This window comes from Protopterus annectens, chromosome 10.part0, assembly GCF_019279795.1.
Source record: "Protopterus annectens isolate FY-2018-M chromosome 10.part0, PAN1.0, whole genome shotgun sequence".
Lineage (NCBI taxonomy): Eukaryota > Metazoa > Chordata > Ceratodontiformes > Protopteridae > Protopterus > Protopterus annectens.
Window position 1 is genome coordinate 445,603,393 of NC_056744.1, and position 17,732 is coordinate 445,621,124.

General features: G+C 41.0%; 1 protein-coding gene across 1 annotated transcript in view; it reads left to right on the forward strand.

Moving 5' to 3' along the window:
- The window catches only part of ERI3 (ERI1 exoribonuclease family member 3), a 3,093,638-nt gene that overhangs the window by 2,157,017 nt on the left and 918,889 nt on the right, over positions 1-17,732 (forward strand). The gene's annotated exons all lie outside the window — the stretch shown is intronic.

Here is a 17,732-nt window from a genome sequence, read left to right on the forward strand (position 1 = left end):
ATGCCTTCTACATGCTGCTTAACACTGCACTATTCATTATATATTTCCAGTTCAAAGTAATAGTTTTCTGCACCATTTAGAAGACAGTTAAAAAAATTGTCCTAAAATCAAAGGACTTTCGACATTTTTTTCATGAAGTCCCTTTGCTTCCACTACCAACCTTTATCTGTCATAGTGTGACCATTGTATTGCGCTACTCCCCATTTTAGACTATGAGTCTCTCTGTTAACTTTTTAGCACTGCATTATAATAGCACCGCAAGCAGGAGACATCACTGCACCGATGGAGAACATGTCTTAATTGCGGTCTTCATGTAGTGAAAACAGTTCACAAAAAACAATCTGTATCATCTGTTTCTATCTCAGACGCGCACACACACAAAAAATACAAGTGCACACTTTCTTTGTAAGTAAGCACTAGAAAATGAGGATAGTTAGCAATATAAAAAGTATAATAAGATGACCATTAACATGAAATTTTGTCATCACTGTGTGAAATAAAGAAATGAAAAAGAGTTTTGTATACTCACTAAAATAATTTCATAGAGGCTAATAATCTTCATGAGGGTCAGCTGGCCTTTGGCCTTATGTTTTAATGAGCTTATTAGTTCTCTGAATGTGCAATTATTCTCTGCGCAAACCAGCTTTATGAGCTGTGTATGTACCCATGTATATTTTTTATTTACATCTATAGGCATATTTGTTTGTACCTTTACCTCCGTCTCTCTCTCTCTCGTTCCTTCCCTCTTTCTTGCTACTTATATATTATATACATGACTACCTATTTTAATATTGGGCCTGATTAGCTATATAAAAAAATGTAATTAATTATTTTAAGGTCACCTACTTCTTTGTATTTTTCTGTTAGTACTGAAGCACATAAAATAGCAGGATGCAATTAAAATGAGATGCTGAAAATGTTTGTGAAAGCAGATGTGAAATGCAAAGTGATGATGGAAAGAATGTTTAATGTAATGGATTTAAAAAAAAAATAGGAAGAATGTTTTGAGCTTTTTTGGCATCATTTGAGAGAAGAAAGATTTGTAGAAAATGCTGCAGAATGTTTTGAAAACAAAAAATGTGAAGTTGTTCTATCTCGCCGTTCATTCTTACTGATGCGTTGACTCGGCCAATTCCAAAAGCTTGAGGTCTTCAACCAGCTCAAGGCCAACTCCCTATCCCATGATGCACCTTAATCTTCCCTCAGATCTCGTTTACCGCTGCAACTTCATCGGACCTTCATCAGCTCTGGCCAGTGAAAAATTATTGTTTTTTCTATCTTAAAATAGCTTAGATATTTAGATAGTTGGCTATTTAGACAAATAGTTAAATATTTAGATATTCAAAGTTAGATACTTGGATAGTTTAAATAAGTAGTTTTAAGTGTCTGTGTTGTGTTAGACCTTTAGTCTCTACCAGTCTTTTGTTCTTCACAGTGTGTGTTCTGAGTTAGAGCCCTTTTATTTTACAGGGCAAGTATTTTGATATTTAGATAGTAAGAGTTCATGTTTCAACAACGGCTCCACACCCAACGGAGCCGACTGTTGTTTTGGTTAGGAGCCGGTCCCCGACTTTGGAACCGGTATCTCGTATGTTGAAATCCCCCCATCATGCAATCGGTGGCTTCATCCACACATTCTTCTCGGGCCTCAAGGAGACTTTCTGATTTTGATGTGGACCGTGTACTGAAGAGGCTTTTACAGAAACCGCCGCTTGCAAAAATTTTATCAGCACCGACCTCTGGGAATTAAAAGCCGACACAACTTCCCCCACCATCTTCTGTTCCTCCTCCGATGTGCCTCGAAGTTTCGGAGCCGGAGAGCTCGTAACTGATGATTGGGAGCCCTCGGGGCCGATGCCTACCTTAGATTTATCAGCCCAGACTGCCCTCATATCTTGGGTGCCAACCGAGGGATCTCGGAGCCAATGCTTGCCAGCCGGGGAGGATAGTTGAACCGACTTGTCTGTTCCAACTTTGCCTCCCGGGGCCTCAGCTCGAGTGAGCTCAGCTCCGACCTCGGGCGCTCTCTGTCCTGATGCTAGGAGAGTCCCTTGAATCCTCGGATCCAGGGAATTCCTTGCGTAGGGGCCGAGGAGCCTTTGAGGCCATGAGAAGGGCATTGTCCATGCGACAACCACTCCATCAGTACCAGCAGCTCCCTCCCTTAAAACACCGGTGTCTCCCTCTACAACACATGCTCCATTAAAGCGTAGGGATCCTGAGCCTCAGAAGCCCCATTGTGCCAGCCATGCTCTTCCGAGACCTCTCCAGAATCTCCCACTGAAGAGGTTCCCTGGAAGTGACTTTGCAAGAGGAAGCATCTGGACTCCCCACAGGAATCCATCACTTTGGATACTGACTTAGATGAGTCAGAAGGGTCCCCACGGTCCCCCTCAGAGGATATCGCATTCGCAGATATCCTAGAAATTCTTAAACTGAGGGGTGGCTGGAAATCCCTTAAACCTACTGATGATGAGTCAGTTCTTCTGAAGGCTTTTGGGTCTCAACCCTCCACTTCTTGGGTGTCTCCACCCTTCGATGACTTCATTGAGTTACTCTCTCGGAGGGCATGGGAGTCCCCAGATATCACGGAGCCTGTTCCCAGGAGGCTTACTAAATTTATAACTTGCCCTCAAGACAAAACCTTTCTTTCTAAAGGAGTGCCCGTTGATGCTATGGTGGTGGCAGCGGCCATCAAGAAGGAACTATCAGAAACTTCTACATCTGTTCATCTTCTTAATAGAGTCCCAGATCATGGACAGGTATGGGAAGCATATGTTTAGTTCTAAGACTTTTGTCCTTCGATCGCTGAACTATCTCACACATTTTACTAGGTTATAAAGGGATCTCCTAAAGGAACTGGGAGATACCCTGCAGAGTTCAGTAGCTGCGGAGGTTTCTGACAAAGTAACTTCCCAGCTCTCTACTCTTAATTCTGTTGTGAATTCTTCCGTGCATCTGGTGTTATACGCAACTGATGGAACGAGCAGAGCAGCGGGTACAGGAATTGCCCTTAGGATACATTCCTGGATGCACCTATGTTCCTCTACGAAACCCTTTAAGTCTTCCTTTATTAACACCCCTTTTGACGGCTCATCCCTTTTTCGACCCAAAGTGAAGGAAACACTTACCAGGAGTGAGAAAGATGGAAGGACTTTGTCTGCCATCGGAGTACATTTTTCTACCCCAAAGGACGATGGGGTGGAAAGATGTGGATCCGTAAATTTCAAGGATCTTTCCAGGGCACTCGTGGTGAACCCCCCTCTAGAGGCAGATGAGGGGGAAGTAATAGAAGATGCCGTCCAAGTGGCAGAGAGGTTCCATAGAATCAGGGCGACACAGATCAGTTCTTTGGGAAGCCCTATCAGCGCTCCTGAAAGGAGGCCCAACTGTCCATCTCTGGAGGCAGTCGGGGGATGCCATTCCTTGTACCCATATGCCTGGCTAAAAATAACAAAAGACAGCTGGGTACAATTTTATTTTTTTTTTTTTTTTTAACGGGCTAGTCTAGCTGGATATATGTCCATTCCATTTTTAGTTTCAGGAGAGGGAAGCTCACTCCATACTATATTATTTCAATGGGACAATTTACAGAGTACATAATTAAGTACAAAGTGAAAGCATCATATCCAGAGGATACTGAATCCCCTTTGTCACATTGTCCCCTCTTGTGAAAAAAATCCCAGACGTTCCACCCAGTCACAATGAACAAGCAGCCATAGAGGTCCAAAGGTTGCTGGAAAAAAGTCATCCAACCAGTCCCAGCAGACCAGAGAGGATCCGGAACTTACTCAAGGTTCTTTTTAGTTCCAAAGAAAACAGAGGACTGGAGAACTATTCTAGACCTCAGCAGACTAAACAAGTCGGTAAAAAAGACAAAGTTCCAGATGGTCACGCTACAGTCAATACTCCCCTTTCTGGGGAATGACAATTGGATTTGCTCATTAGATCTCCAGGATGCGTACTACCACATAAAAATGGACAGGCCATCCAGGGATCATCTACACTTTCGTCTGGGAGCCAGTCATAATCTATTTCGTGCTCTGCCCTTTGGTCTCACTACAGCCCCCAGAGTGTTCACCAAATGCATGGCAGTAGTCATGGCTCACCTGAGACGTTTGGGATTCTAGGTGTTTCCATACCTAAACGACTGGCTCCTCACTGCCCCCACCAGGCATCATCTCATACATGCAAGGAACACAACTTTAAATCTCTGTAATCAATTGGGGATTACCATAAACTCAGAAAACTCTGCCTTATCGCCATCGCAACAGACCATTTTTATAGGAGCAGAACTAAATACAGTCACGATGACCTTAAGCCTTCCTCCAGAAAGAGTTTGTCTTTTACGAAAACAAATCCTAGACCTGCTTCCAAAGACAAAAGTCCCAGTCTCAATGGTACTCAAATTGCTAGGAACAGTGGCAGCAGCGATCATAGCCATTCCTCTGGGTTGGATGCACATGCAAGTGCTACAATGGCTCCTGTTCTCTCAGTGGTCCTTTCAGAAACTCCCAATGTCACACCAAATCATAATAATGAATATGTGCAAGAAAGACCTTCAGTGGTGGCTGACATCCCAACAAGTAACTCTAGGCCTTCCATTTGTTCTACCCATTCCTATAGCCACGGTAACCATGGACGCTTCCGTGATAGGGTGAGGGGGCATTATCAGAGAAGAACAGCCCAAGGCACGTGGAAGAAACATGAGGCTCATCTGCATATAACTGTCCTGGAGATGAGAGCAGTACTCCTAGCATTGCAGTCCTTTCAAGACTCTCTCCCCTCTGGGAACAATTGCAATTCAGACTGACAATATGTCAGGGTCTGGTACATAAACAAAGAAGGGAGGGTACATAAACAAACAAGGAGGAACCAAATTTTATCCCCTGTGTTGAGAGGCCTTGAGAGTATGGCAATGGGCAACTTTCACCCATCGCTTTCTGATAGCAATGCATATCCTGGGGAAATCCATTGTTATAGCAGACAAACTAAGCAGTGAAATTCTCTTGCCTTACGAGTGGTCCATAAAGAAACAAGTAGCGGAAAGCATCTTCCGTAGATGGGGCCAGCCTTGCTGCGATCTCTTTGCAACCCCAACGAATATGAAATGCAGCAGCTCCATCGGGGGATGCCCCAAGGGATGCACTGGTGCACAATTGGTCCCTGGGCCTCCTTTATGCCTTTCCCCCTTTCCTTCTAATACCCAAAGTATACCCAAAGTATTACATAAAGCAAAGACTCTGGGAAGGACCATAATCTTAATAGCCCCTTACTGGCCTCGTCAGATTTGGTTTCCCTTCCTTCAGCCTCATCTATTGGAAGAGCCTTGGATCCTGGACCCCGTTCCAGATCTTATGACCCATTCATCGGTGGCTCTTCATCCTTCTCTTCACTCCCTTAAACTGACAGCTTGGCTGCTCCAATTCCAAACATAGCCAGGATTCACAACCTCTCAGCCGAGGCTCAGCATATTTTAACATCCTCTCATAAATCATCTACCAGAAAATTATATCTTAGCAAATGGAAGAGATTTTCTATATGGGGATCTCAGAATGATATTGATCCGTACCTAGCTTCAATTTCATTTATTCTGGAGTTTCTGACTAAACATTTCAATGAAGGAGCCTCTGCAGCTACCATGAGAGTTCAATTAGCAGCAATCTCAAACTTTCTTCTTGGTGCCCAAGGTTCTAATGTCATGTCGCATCGACTCTCTAAAGCCTTTCTCAAGGGTACTATTAATTTGAGACCACCCATCAAAACTACAGGCATGCCTTGGAATCTAAATTTTGTTCTTTCCCGAATTATATTACCGCCTTTCGAACAAGCCTCACGCTGTGATTTGAAATATCTCTCATGGAAGACCATATTTTTAATAGCTATCACTTCAGCTTGGAGGATTTCTGAGTGATAGGCTTGACCATCAAACCTCCTTATCTGATTTTCCATAATGACAGAGTCTCGCTCAGCACTAATCCATCATTTTTATCCAAAGTTTGTTCAGACAAATATCTCAACCAATCTATTGAATTGCCCGTTTTCTTCCCTAAATATGCAAATAAGATGGAACACATGCTACACAAACCTGATGTTCATAGGTAACTCTGATTTTATTTGGACAGGACCAAACAATTCAGGAAAACAGAACAGCTCTTTGTCTCTCTTTCGGAATCAGAAAAAAGTGCTCCAGTAACAAAAGTCACCTTGTCAAGATGGTTATCAGATTGTATTTCTTTCACTTACAGTTCTTTGAATGCTCTATTACAACAAAAAATAAAGGCCCACACTACTAGAGCTGTATCTACCTCATCAGCTTTCTCTGCTAAGTTACCATTAAATACTATTTGTGCAGCAGCTACCTGGTCAAGGCCTCATATCTTCATCACTCATTACAAAGTAGACAAGGCCTCCAGGGACAGGGCTTCCTTTGGTTCCCCTGTTCTGAAGAACATTCTCCCATGAGCCACCTGAGAAAGATGGTGCTTGGGATGCTACCCATCAGTAAGAATGAATGGCGAGATAGAACAATTTCACATAAAGAAGTTATGTACTCACCATAACGTTCCATGTGAGTTGTTCATCTTGCCTTCATTCTTACGTCCCACCCTCCAACCCCCATCCAGTCTACTTGAGGTCTGAGACCGCTCTTATTTATGGTGAATTGTCTCTTAGCCAGTTCTTAGAGTGGCATAATATTAGTCATAGGTATCCAGTTGGCAGCAAACAAGATCTGAGGGAAGATCAAGATGCATCATGGGATAGGGAGTTGGCCCCAGGCTGGTTGAAAACCTCAAGCTTTTGCAGTTGGCCGAGTCAGAGCTGAGGATCGGCTCCAAACCCATCAGTAAGAATGAAGGCGAGATGAAAAACTCACATGGAACGTTATAGTGAGTACATAACTTCTTTTTTAATTAGAATAACATACAATAGTATTACATAAGGAGCATATAAGAATCCCAGGTGATATTCTAGAATTGTGATTTTCTCACAGCAGCAGAGCCTGTTTCCCTATTCTTAGCCAAGTATAAAGTAGATAAAGTTGCAGCGTATCGAGTTCAGTTCTACAGGTTGCACTTTATTGATTAATTTCCCATGGAAAATCACTCCCAATGATGTTTCTATTAATACGCTAGCTGAATGGTACTCAAACATTCATAGGAGAACTGGAGTGGCTTACATATCTGAGGTATGATGAAAATAGCTTTCTGCACCAAGTATGGTCACTCCTACACATTGGTTTAAGAGTGGGAGTAGGAAGACCAGTTGGCACAATGGCTAGGTTCTTTGCTCTGATGCACAAGGTACAAGGTTCAATCCTGACCTCCAGCCAATGCTTGTTTTGAGTTTGCATGATTTCCCTATGTCTATGTGGAGTTTTTCCCACCTCTGAGAAACATGCTGAGTGTTTCCATCTCAAACTCACCAATGAATGGAGTTTTGGGCAGCACCACAGATTTCACATGGTCTCCTATATGGGGAAGAATTGTATAAACCAACAGCTTTGGGCATCTGCTAGTCACTTGACTGTAAAATATTGCTGTAGGTGAGTCGTTCATCTTAACTAATATTGCCAAATAGGCATAGGAATTACCAATGATAAGTGAGATAAGGACCCAACCTACTCTGACCTATGTCAGGGACCTATGCTAATGGTGGGAGGGGTGTATGTCCAGTCCAGTTTCCCAGCCTTTGTTATCTCAAATAGTATATATATATTTTTTAATTTTGTAAAATCTTTCTATTGGCTGCTGAACTTAAATGATGTAAGCAAATTGGTATAAAACAGTACTGAATTTAATTGGTTTTGTCTGATGAAGTTTGGTGACTGCACTAAATGAAAGAGCTTACCAATAAAATAGTTTTTGCTTGTGGATGTTTTTGCCTTTTTTTCTACTGCCATCCTTTTTGTGTTCCTGTTGGTTTTTCCTAGTTCAATGGTGACTGGCATAGTTTATGGCTTTGGGTAGTCAGAATGAAGGCATTGGAGCTGTTACTGTTTCAGAATTTCATTAGCTCCGAGATTCTGTGAATAACTTAACCCAGCTCATTCAGCAGCTGACTCAACAAGCTACTAATTCAGCTTCTGCAGTCAATTCGCGTATGGAGTATAACAACACACCAGAAATCCTCAGAGGACGTGTGGGTATTACACCAACTAACTCTATTCCACCAGAACAGGGCGGCCCAGGGGTCGCGGCATTGAATATTCATTAGCGGAGGTCGGACAATTTTTCCCTGGATTTGTGGCTCTATAGGAACGTACCAACAGTGGTCCAGCTACGGGTAATGCTGTTATACTTGATCAAGTGCTAAATAACTTTATAGTTAAATTAATGAGTTATTGTAAACTCCAACAGGAGAAAAATTGTTTCAAAGAATGCTTAAAGTTTCAACAAGTACCGGAAGGTCTCCAAGTGTGGATATTTCCTACTGGCTTGGTACAGCACTCCCTGTTGCATCAGGAGCTCCTCGCCATGTTTGATAGATATGGCTGTGAGCTCATGGAACTGTTGATCAAACACAACAGTTCGACTATGGATGTACTATATACAGAAATTAAGGAGCTTGACAAAAAATAGTGAACGATAGTTCATTTAATGGGTATAAAAGCCAATATGACATCATATTTAGAGATATTGATTCCTTATATGATTCTGTTAGCTGAAAAAACAAGAAAATTGCATGTGATAAAATGGCATAAAAGCAGGGTAAGGCATATCCTTTACCCCCAGTGAGACAAATTAATGTCAGAAATGGCTCTAGGCAGCAACAGACCTAGGAGGTGAGTGATGTAATGGATAACACGGATGGTGATGCTATCCCTTTAGACCAGCTAGAGGTTCAGAGGTCCGTAAGACTGCGGAACCGGAGACAACATAACCAAGGACCCTATCCACAAAAGAACCACAAGAATTGGTACCAGCAGAGGAATGGCTACAACAACAGATATCAGAGGTGACTGTTGAAAAAACATTTAAAATTGTAGAAAATGCAGATCATGATTTCAGAATATATAATTATAGTTCGGTACCCTTGACTTCAGCATGTGCTGATTTGTTCAGTAAGGGTTACACATTTGTTCCTAGTAAACCGGTGGATTTGGGCCGGTTAATATGTGATTTAAAATTGTATACCCGAAATTTGAATTTACATGTTATATTTAATAGTGAGCAAAATGTTTTGGCAGATACATATACAAATATTAGAATGTCCAGTGTTTTCAACCCAGAAGTACATCATGTATTAAAAGTTTTTGAAAAAATGTGTGAAATCAATTTTAGACATTTTCTTGCACATATCAGTAGATCAGAAAATATGTCTAAGGATGATAAGGAATTATTAGAGTATCTTAGGTCATTTAGTGATCTCAGATTTATGTGCCCGGATAAGTGTGGGGGCATTATGATAATGTAGTATGATGAATATGTGCAAAGAATGTTTCAGATGTTGTACAGTGGTATATACAGTGAGGTTTCGACAAATCAAATGCGTGTAGATTATAAAAGCGTGGACTAGGAATTATTAGATTTGTTCACTCAAGATCAGATAACAGCACAGGAATATAACTATATGATCACCGAATGGCCAAGGATTCCGGTGATCTTTGAGGTCCCTAAGATATATGAGGACCTGTTGAATCCCCCTTTAAGGCCAATAGTAGATTGCAGGTGGTCTAAGCCCAGTTATATAGCTACATTCTTGGATAAACAACTGAAATCAGAAGTTAGCAATATTCCTAATTTGCGTCGTGATTCCTAGCAATTCCTGACTACGTGCAACAACTTGTCACCATTCACTGAGGGTATTTTTATAACTATTGATGTCAAGGATTTGTTCAGTTGTATACCTCACGGACAGGGTATGGAATGGTTTGCTTTATATTTGTTTGAGGTCATGGGATTTAGCCAAGACAAAATCAGTGTTTATTGTCAACCTATGGATTTAGTTTTCAGATATAATTACATACATTTCGAGGGACATTATTTTAAACAAATGGAAGGTGTGGCCATGGGGTCTGCATGTGGCCCCCTTTTTGCAAATATTATCATGGCATGGTGGGAGAGTAATTTCTTGTATCCGAGTCCCTATTATTCCTTTATTAGTATGTATGTAAGATATTGTTTGTGGCTTGGAAGAGACCCTTATCTGAAATAACCAGGTTCATAGAGTACATTAATCAGTCAACAGATTTTTTTGAAGTTCACCCATACTGTGAATTGTGATAAAGTAGCCTACCTTGATGTACTGGTCTCAAAAAGTGAAAATGGACAAGGGTTAAAATCAACCATTTTCAGGAAACCAACCCACTCTAATACTTATTTGCACTATCTAAGTAATCATCCTATACATGTCAAGTGAGGAGTGGTGAAAGGGCAAATGGTCAGAGCAGCACGTATGGTCTCTGACCATAATGAATTTCTAGCAGAATGTACTTATATTTCTAGTATGTTTTACAATCTAGGATACCCACGAAGAATGGTCAACCAGATAATGAAGTAATTGATAAAGCATAATCTGGGTTTTTATGCCCCATTACTTGGTGAGCATCACCTTGGGGTCAGAACAGAGGTGGTGGTCAGTGATACTGGTATTGAGCAAAACATTAGCAGTACATTTGATAACAGTCATGCACTTCATCTGCAAGAAGGGCGCAAGAGAGAAGTGTTTTGTCCCTTTATTACTACTCATCAAAGTAGTAGTAGAGTTGTTAGGGCATTTTGTACAAAAACTGGAACATCATCAGAATGGATGAAGACCTGGTAGAGAAGCTGGGAACTAGCCCTAATATTGTGTGTAGAAGGGGCTTAAATATTAAGAATATTTTGGAGAGACAAGGACAGACTAACAGTATAGGAAAAATGGTCCCTTGTGGCATGTGCAACCAGTGTTGCCATGTGTTTTATGGGTCTAGTGTTGATATAGGTAACAAAAGTATCCTTATAAGGGGAAGATATAGTTGTTACTCACAGGGGGTAGTATACGTTGCTTTTTGTTTACAATGTCCAGCATTTTATGTTGGAAAGACTCAACGCAAGCTAACTCAAACAATTTACGAACATTTTTATGATATCGCCCATCACATATATAGATACTTGATTAAATTTCCCTCACATAATTTAAAATTCCTAGTAGTGTATCAGGTTTCTAGGGACCCTCGAGGTGGACCATGGAAATTGATTTTGGAAAACAAGGAGACGTGGTGGCAAATTTATTTAAATGCAGGTTCACCCCCTAGGTTAAATGAAATGATTTCTATTAATAGTTTTTTTAAAATGAAAGTTTATGATAGGTAATAGATGTGTGTGTGTATATATATATATATATATATATATATATATATATATATATATATATATATATATATTTTTTTTTTTTTCAGTTAATGTAATAGGTTTGTAATATATATATATATATATATATATATATATATATATATATATATATATTTATATATAAAGTAGTAGTATGTGTTTATATAATGTTTTTGCAATTTTTAAATGTTTGTATTTTTAAATTTTGTAAAGTCTTTCTAGTAGTTGCTGAACTTAAACGATGTAAGCAAATTGGTATAAAAGGGTAGTGAATTTAATTGGTTTTGTCTGATGAAGTTTGGTAACGGCACTAAATGAAAGCGCTTACCGATAAAATTGTTTCTGCTTGTGGATGTTTTGCCTTTTTTCTACTGCCAGCCTTTTTTTGTTCCTGTTGTCTTGGATAGCTCTGTTAAACGAAAACAGGACATAAAACCAATCAGCCTGCCAAACATGAACTAAGAATTCCTACACTCGGTGTAGGTTCACTTATAGGATGGAGCTTGGAAGTGGATGACATGATGATACGGAGGAGGATGGATGTCTTATTTATCCAAGAGATAAGATGGAAGAGCAATGCAGCAAAGACACTTGGCTTGGGAGGACAGACTAAAAGTGGTGTTGGAAATGTGGTGAGAAAGAGGCTTCAGAAAGCAATTTGGTATATCATCAGAATTAGTGACAGACTCATGACAATCAGACTCCAATGTAATGATAGGGCAGTATTCATAATCACAGCCTATGCCCCACAGCAAGGTTGTGATAGTTAGGAAAAGGGTGCATTCATACAGCAGTTGCAGGACCTAATAGATAAAGCAAGGACAACAGAAATTGGTGTTGATAGTGGGTGACTTGAACGCATATATCTGGACAGACAGAACAGGATATGAGGACTTCTCTGGGTCCACATGGGTGGTGTCGCAGGAATAAAGAAGGAGAGGTCATTCTAGACTTATGTCTGCAAATGGCTTGATAGTAGCCAACACATGGTTTAGAAAGAGAGAGAGTCATAAGATTACATACAAGAGTGGCCGACATGCAACTCAGGTGGACTTCCTCCTAGTAAAGAAGGGGCACTGGCATAGAATTAGAGATTGCAAAGTCATCCCCAGTGAAACAGCTGGCCCACAGCATAAACCACTGTTTGCCACAATCCACTGCAAACAATGGTTAGAGAAGGCTCTAAGTTCAACAGAGACTAGGTTGACAACCTGAAAGTTGACAGGAGAGAAAGTACAGCAATTCAAGGAATTTCTCAGGGCTCTAGCACCCCAGGAAGAGGAAGAAATAGGTGAAGTTGAGGAAGAATGATAGCACCTTAAAACACCATGTGTGAGGACAACAGAACAGATATGTGGCCTAGCCAGGTGCAGAAATAAGATACATAAGGAAAGCTGGTGGAGGAATGCAGAAATCCAGGAAGTCATTAAAAGAAAGAAAGAATTCAGGCAAAAGTGGGAGACAGAAAAGGCAGTCCAGGCTAAGAAGGAATACTGGTTGGCTAACAAAGAAGCTAAGAAAGGAGTTGCAATAGCAAAGAACAGGGAATTAGAGGCATTCTACCAGCTTCTGGAAAGTGGCTGTGAGTAGGTGGCACAAAGAAATTATAGCAGGTTGCAAGGCAAAGACAAGATAAAGAAGATAGTCAGACACCCTTCATAAGTGATGCGAGCAAAAACCTGCTCACCAAGTCCACAGGGCATCAAAGGCAGATGAAAAGAGTACTTTCAGCAGCGTCTGAATGAAGAAAACCCCACAGAAGGTGTATTGCCCCAGACACAGGTTATAATGAGAGAAGTGGAACCCACCCTAGGAGAAGTAAGAATTGCACTTAGGAAAATGAAGTCAGGGAAAGCAGCAGGCTCAGATGAGGCCACAGCAGATATGATAAAGATGCTGGGTGAGATAGGGGAGAAATAGCTCCTTGAGGATTCTTGTAATAGTGTGAGATAGGGGAGAAATGGCTCCTGAGGGTTCTTGTAGTAGTGTGTAGAGAAAGGCATATCCCTGATGACTGGAAAATAAGCATACTTGTGCCAGTGTGCAAGGAACAATGGGGACATCCACAACTGTGACAGGTAGTACAGATGTGTCAAACTCCTGTCACATTGCATGAAGGTTCTGGAGATGGTGACTGATAAATGGATATGCAGAGTAGTAGAAAATAAGATGGGAGATGAGCAATTTGGATTCATATCAAGATGCAGCACAACTAACCCGATGTTTACAGTGAGACAGGTAGTTGAGAAGAAGATAAAGATGAGGAAAGAGTCCAACTGGACATTTCAAGACTTGGAGGAAGCATATGAGAATGTCCCAAGAAAGCTGATTTGGGCAGTACTGCAGTGGTTCAAAGTCCCAGAAGTATTGGCAGAATTAGTTCAGGCTATGTACAAGGGCCCAGTGACTCAAGTATGAACAGTGTTCTGTCTCACAGAAAGGTTCACAGTGGGAGTGGGTGTGCACCAGGGTTCAGCTGTGAGCCCACTGCTGTTCATATTGGTGATGGACTATAGACAAATCAAAAAAGTGGCTGTGTGTAGATGATGTGGCATTACAGGCAGACTCCGAACTTCAGCAAAGGATAGAGGAATGGAATGCAAAACTGAAGGCACATGGGAGAAGTACAGATAAGACAGTGGTAATGGCAGCAAATTGGGAAAGTCAGAAAAAGCTGAAAATTGAGGTAGAAGGGAAGATAGTGGAACAGATTAATTGCTTCACTTATTTGGGAGGGGTGATTAATAAGAAGGGAAGTCTGAATGAAGAGTTTAATGCTAGAATCAGAGGGGCTGCAGCCAATTGGCACAGAGTGCCAGGTGTAGTGTATCACAGAAGAATGCCAAAGAAGCTGAAAAGTAAGATGTACAAAATAGTGGTGCGACCACAACTACTGTAAGGTATAGAAACCTAGGCAGTAAAGGCAGAGCAGATGAGAAAACTAGAGGTGATGGAAATTAAGTTCCTGAGAAGGGTGTAAGATGCACGCTGTGGGGCAGATGAAGAAATGAGGACAAAAGAGCAAAAGCCAAAGTAGTTCCAGTTGCAGAAAAGATCAAAGAGAACAGATTATGGTGGTTTGGGCACATGTGCAGAAAAGTGAAAGACAATCTGATGAAGACGATTTGGGACAGACTGGAAGAAGGTAAGAGGAAACGAGCATCCAGCAAAGAGGTATATGGATTGTGTGAAAGAAATTCTGTGGCAGTCAGGCATGAATGTCAAAAGTCAGAAGTGTAGCATTGAATTGAGAGATAACAGTTAACATGATACCCCAACTGTGTGCAGAAAAATGGGGGAAAGGGGGTTGATGATGATAATGGGGTGGGAGTACAATGAGTGATCCAAAATTTGTTGTCCTTGATAGTTCATTTAAAGAATCAGAGAACCTCAACTGGAATTGTAATGCTGGGATCCAGTCCTGGAGTCAGGCCTGAGGGGATAATATTGGACAGTGAGTATGTAGTGCCTAGTTCTCACACATAACCTGATCAGTTTCAATTTGAAAAAGATGTCTGGAGTTGTCTGAAGCTTTCCTTGTGCAAGACAAGTGACAAGCAGGACGGGCAACATGAAGACAGAATATACCTTGACAATGAAAGGGACTCTTATTATACGGAATGTAACATCACTGCAGAAGAAGGAATCAGAGATTGTCTGGGAAATTGAAAAGTACAGCTTAGATTGAACCGGTCTGCCTCCGTATGCAACAACAGATCTGTAATTGGGTTCTCCATTGGGGCAATTTCTGTCCTGTTCTGGAGTTAGTTCTTGGGAGAGGCCTGTGGATGAGAGACTGTATTCACAAGCCTCTAGGCTGCATACTGTTGGAGTTTGTGCCAGTACTGGTAAAGATCATCCTAGGCTATGACATTAATAATGGTAAAGTCTGCTATTTTTGCATAAGGACCTAACAGTTGATCAAAATATTCAGCCTTTGAGACTTTGGGTGCAGTGATTTCTAGGGTATGATCTGATTGCTTTGAAGTGCTACTGCAAGACATCATCCCTCTTAGGTAATGATGGAGATAAGTGGAAGCATGTAACGGGGAAGAAAGGTTTGCCTAATATGAATCTTAAGTAGTGAAAATGATGTATATTTATGGGAGGAAAGGCTTTCCTTATCTGAACCTGAGTAGCAAACTGTTTGGATTTTTGTCATGGATTTTCTATAAGGAATGCCATGTTTCAAACAGAAGTCTTAAATAGTGTGCTTAGTACCAGGTTTTTTATCAACATTATAGACTTGCTGTTTGACCAAAGGCTGCACGTTCTGGTTACTCGGGTTAAACCAGTTGTTCTATGTGGTCAGATGATTACTGCTTAATGATATCATATGTCAAATGGTCCAAATGTGAAGTGAAGGTGTCTTCAGAAAGCCTTAGATGCTGCTGTTGTCTAGGATGAGATCAGCTCCCACCTCTGGTAGAGCTCTTGTAACCTAAGGGAGGTACGGAACATGAAGTCCAAATGAATTATTTTCAAGATCTCATTAACTGAATCAGCTGCAAGGAGCTGTGGCCAAAAAGTGGTCAGTGTTTTTCATGGTAATCCTTGATGCTGGTGGAGGATATCAATGGTGAGGAAAACTGTCAGTTTATACAAAGAGGCCTTCTGTGCATTGATATCAGGTGGGCATTTGTATATGATTGATAGTATCAATAGACCAGGAAGTCAGCAGCTGTAGCAGCCTGTGAAACAGTGGCCCTGATGTAGGGGGAAATTGGTGAGGTCATGGAGAATGACATTCATAGGGCCTCAGAGATGTTTTGGCAAACCAACCATTGAGTCTTGAGGAGAAAGCTGGATATTGCCCATCCTATTTGCAGCAAAGGTGGAGGAATACTGATCTCAACTGGAAACATTAGCAGTATATGGAAGGAACTCTTTGATCCATTTCTGAATCTGGGGGATCTTGTCTTCCTATAAGGAGGAAGTAGCCAAAGTAGCTGATGGAATTTCAGTATATACTCACTTTGTCTGGATTAAATAATTCCACATTGTCAAAGATATAGGAGCAGATGAGAGTCTTCTGTGAATGCTGAATGCATGGGATATTGTTGCAATGGCTTGTTTAATGTGTCTTTTCAGTGCTACATGAAGGGTGGGGATTTTTACTCTGGAATGGCAAACTGAGGCTTGATGACTGATGGTTCTCCTTTTCAGAAAAAGGGGATTGGGGTGTGTTCCACTTATTTTTATGATCATTCTTCTTGTCTTAACTGAGGAAAACATTATCAGTGTGCCAGAATGGAATCTTCTTCTGATAGTCTTAGACCTCTGATTTACCAGGAACAATGTAGATACTGTTGCTCTTCTGGTCAGGATAAAACAGACGAACATTTGTGGCTTCAATTCAAACAGCTTTATTGCACACAAACACATCAGAAATGAGGCTTTGTAACTTAAACAAACTTAAAAGCAGACTGACTACCACACTCATACATGTTAACACTCTGGCTGTTCTCTCAAAATTGCAGTGCTGCCTGCATGTGCTCACTATTTATATGCATGTGCCCCTACATCTGGAAATGCTTCTTAAAGGTACGCACAGACACTGTGATCTACATCCTCCTCTTTGAGAAATAGTACATATATGAAATGACAGTATTCAGTGACATGCAATTTACAGAAATGATCTTTTGACATGCAATTATACAGAACTAATTATTTGACTTGCAATCATATGAAATTAGACACACATAAAACAATCATGTCCAGGTTGCTGTGTATTTTACACTAGGTCTAGAAATATGACCTGATCGTGTAACATAAAAGTCAGAATTGGATCTAGCAATCGGTCTGTCTTCAAGGAATGTTGAACTTTGGGGACAACTTGGGACATCATCAGGAACGGGAATGGATACTGAGACATGTTCTTCGGTATGAACATTGTCAGGTTTGCTCTGAGATCGAGAGTCTGTATCACAGGTATGATGCTGCAATATAATTTTTAATACAGGAAGAAGATGTCTGCGGTTTCTCCTGTACTCTATACCCTTAGATTCCACTAAGGATCTCAGCTCGGCACATATACCTCTCACTTGACCAATTTGTTCAAAGCCTTTCACCTCGCTGTCTCTCCTTCTTTTAATGGATGAAGAAATCTGCTTGTTTTATCATAGCTGGACTTCTTAGAAGAACGCTTCTTAAAAAGTTGGGCTTTTGACTGTGCTGTTGTTTTTAGCATTAGGCACCAACAAACTAGAACTGATAGGCAATGTTGTTCTGGTTTGCCTAGATAGAAGTCTGTGAGCAGGCAAGCCAAGTAGATTGTCACAGGGTATATTTCTGAGTAAATTCAAGAAGATATTAGTATTGTCATGCATTGACCTCTCTAGTAATTGCTTTGCACTCTATACTGCATGTTCAGAAAGGCCGGTTGACTGTGGGTATTCAGGGCTGCTAGTAACATGG